General features: G+C 34.0%; 1 long non-coding RNA gene across 1 annotated transcript; it reads left to right on the top strand.

The window, feature by feature from the left end:
* The first annotated feature begins 271 nt into the window (after nucleotides 1-271).
* On the top strand, nucleotides 272-3,590 carry LOC130467838 (uncharacterized). Its single transcript, XR_008927777.1, has 3 exons — nucleotides 272-886; nucleotides 1,740-3,195; nucleotides 3,332-3,590. It is a non-coding gene; the product is annotated as an uncharacterized lncRNA (long non-coding RNA).
* Nucleotides 3,591-3,819: the final 229 nt, after the last annotated feature.

Here is a 3,819-nt window from a genome sequence, read left to right as displayed (position 1 = left end):
TTAAAAACCTTACCAGGAAAACCCAGTGGGAAAAAACCATGGTTAAGGGAAAAAGAGTGCAGCGCGCATCTACTCCCCCTCATGATTACATAACTTGAGATCTTTGATACGAGGCAATCCAATCTGGAAACTAATTTCTTGAAAGTAGCAGTTGGAAGCGCCTTGGTAAATAGGTGTAACACCCCGACCTCTAATTACATTATTAAAGCATAACTAGCAGCGGAATTAACCTAATTGCACTACTACAAAAGTTGGAATAGAAGACGCTAAATAGAGAACGGTTAAGTTTGTTGAGCGTATTATAGGATTATAGAGAACGCATTTCTCTTGTAACAGTTTTGTGAATAAAAGAATAGAAAACGGTGATCTTACCTAACCATTTTATATTATTTACCATGATAAAATAAAAAATTAAATTTATAATAACTGATAAAATATAAAGCAGTTTTATATTTTATTTTATTTTATTTACCATACAAAAAACAAAATTTGTTCTCATTTACCATTTTATATTATTATTTACCGTTTTATAATATTATTTACCAAAATATTTACCATACAAAAAACAAAATTTGTTCCCAAAATAGTTGTATATGTAACGTAAATTAATGAATTAATTCTAATAAGTTTTTCTTTCCTCCTCAAACAATTGGAAAACAAGACTATCAAAGTATAAGTTGGGCGGAAGAAAACTTTAGCAATTACTTTGACCCACGCAAAACCAAAAGCCAAAAATAGCTTCGATTCTCACGCAAAACCAAGGGAAAAACCGTGCACCACCGCACCGGATCTCCCATCCTCTACCGTTGCTCCACTATAATGCCGCTCCACTGTATCGCAACCTCCGATGAACACCGTCAGTCCCACCGCCGTTGTCAATTCCGAGGTTTGTATTTTTTGTTACCTATTATTTCTTCAACTAATAACCCTGGGGTTTATGAACGTTCGTTATCATCAAATTATAATATATGAATGAGGAATTCTTATTGTAAAGTATTTGTATTTCAATTTTTTGTTTATTTATTTAGTCGAATCTGCAAAAGTTTGTGACTACCTCTTGAATTTTGTTTCTGATTGCTATTATTTCGCTTGCAGTAACTGAAGATCGGATTAATTTCATTATATCATTTTTATCTCTCTGTTTATATTCATTCTGAATAATTTTTGTTTCTTCTTTGAATTAGTAATTTTTACATGAATCTGCAAAAGTTTTGTTGTGATGTAAAATCGAGTACTCTCCATTTTGGTAAAATTTGAACTAAACGTGATATTTGTGGAAATTGTAGATTCTCAAATCAGCAATTAAACGATTATGCGAATTTTGTAGTATGATTTTGTAACAAACTAGGATCATTAGTATGAAACTGCAGTGTACTTTTTTGTGATTAGTGCTAGTAGTTCTCAGATAAAGGAGAAGTAAATTTAGGGGCTAAATAAGTTGGAAATGATTTGTTTTAATCAAGGTAAGATCATTTCTCAGTTTTGAGCGACCTGTGTATGGTATGGGTGAATGAATTAAACAATAATAATGCTAGCAATGTAGTGTTCTCGTCTCGAGTATTTAACTAAGATCAATCTACATAATATGGTACTGCCATACTGGTAATTTTTTTATGCATGGTTTGTTGTGTGATTTATTTTTCTAATTAATACATTGTGCCAAGGAATCAGGCATGGTATTAACAAATGCGGGTGATTATGAATCTGAGGGTTATTTTGTAAATGCAAACCTTGTGCAGGTTAAGGGACATGTTTGCTTACTGCTAGGTGAAACATCCAACAATTAAGGTAGAAAATATTCAAGTGTTATCAAGCACAAGTATGTATGGAGGAGGTAAACTCGGAGAGTTTGATAGGATTTTACTGTTTATTGCGTCATGTGGCTATTTTCTTGCTTTCGCTTTCTCAGACAAGCCTTTGCATATTTAAGCAATCGATAGAGTGTGAAATGGATGATTCAGTTCCAGTTTTGGTCGCGTTATTTGGTTGTATGGCTGGTTATTTCTGAGAGTTTTTTGTATTTCCTTGAGCCTTATGTCTTTTCTTGTTGATGATCTGGTTAACCTTTCTATTGCCCATCTACTCTTATGTATTTTCATGATCTTGGGATTGTTTCTGAATCTAGTTTGACGCAGTTTGGAGATAGAGTGTTTGATTGCTCTTGGGATTATTAAATTTCTGGACCTGATTTGATGAAGTTAAGTAAGTTGAGCTCTATTTATTTTCTTTTTTACGCCTTGTGATTTTTTCTTCTATTTTCGTTTGACTTGTTTTGATTTGACTAAGCTCAATTATGATATAGATGACACCATTTTGCTCATGTGAGCTTTAATCTTATGTCTTTTTTTGTTAACCCTAGTAAACCCCCAATTGTTGTACTTTTTTGGTTTGAGTTTAGGTCTTCTACAGGGTATAGAAAGTTCTGTTTGTTTTGAATTTTTTCCTAGATTGATTTTCAAGGTCATGAAAGATTTTTTTATTTGGTCAATTCACTTGGTTTTCCCGATATAGATGCACTCCCAAACGGTTATGTCTATCACCTTGGTGATCAGGTCTGGCTAAAACTGGTTGTTATACATATTCAATCTTTGCACTTGTGTTTATGTTGAAACAATACATGATGCTATTTGTGTCTGCCCATTTTGGGAACTGTTGGCCGAAACCTATCCGAACTTCCTAGGTTACAATAAAAAGCATCATACAAAGCCAATTTACAATAAAATTCCATGACAAGTTATATAGCAAAGTAACGTGGCAAGGCATGCTGTAAATGATACTTCTCTTCAATGTCTTCAAACCATCAGAATATCAGATACCACATTCTACTCCCAGAAACTCGTCCCTGAACCCTCTTCCATCATCAACTTTTCTTCTTCCTCATCATACCCAAGTCCCCAACTAAGAAGATTCGCAGCATAAGGCGAGCTCGACAATACCTCAAAGGCCCTTGTCGCTGGATTTATTAGTAGCAACTCTTCTTCTTCATTCCTGACTAATTAACATTTTTATTTGGTGTATATTCCCATTATTTACTGTTACATTTATGACTCTTACATTTTAACTTGTCTTGTAGTTTTTTAACAAAGCACCCACGTACTCTAAAAATACGATTGACGAGCTAAGGGAGAGATGGATCTAATACGTTACCGAATATCACCAACCAAATTACGAAGATGATGATAATGATGATCTAGTGTGAGTTGGGCTAGCTCAAGGAGATGGTTACCTATCTATTTTTTTATTGACATTGGAAAGAATTTTGATTTTTGTTGTCGTACCTTGCATACTCATGATCTAGTGTGACTTAAGCTAGCTGAGATGGTTGTTGCAGAGTCTGTTCCTGCTGCAGACGATGTTGCTGCAGACGATGTTGTTGCTGCTGTTACGGTCCTGTTACGCTGCTGTGACGCTGCTGATACTCGGTTGTACCTGCTGCAGACTCTGTTGTACCTGCTGCAGGGGCTGCTGTTGCTGGAGAATTTGATCGCTGTTGCTGTTGAGTTTTTTATTTTTTTTATTTTTACAGTGATATTGGATTTCTATTTTTGCCGTACCTTGTGTAGATTTTTTTTTTCCGTACCTTGTGTAGATCATTTATTTTGTTATTGGATGAATGAATAATATTATTTTGTTATTGAATGAAAGGATTTTTGGAAAGATCGCGTCGATATCATTTATATTTTATCGTTTTAGATTTGGTTTACAAAATCGTAATATCCTATTTAAAAATAATATTAAAAAAAAATTGCACGTGCTGTTTTTAAATAATATTAAAAAAAAGGGGTAGAATATAGTACGCCTATGTACGGAAGATGTTCT

The sequence above is a fragment of the Spinacia oleracea genome, chromosome 2, assembly GCF_020520425.1.
Source record: "Spinacia oleracea cultivar Varoflay chromosome 2, BTI_SOV_V1, whole genome shotgun sequence".
In the NCBI taxonomy this organism is placed as follows: Eukaryota; Viridiplantae; Streptophyta; class Magnoliopsida; order Caryophyllales; family Amaranthaceae; genus Spinacia; species Spinacia oleracea.
Note: the sequence above shows the minus strand (reverse complement) of the source record. Positions and strands in the feature narration are given on the sequence as shown.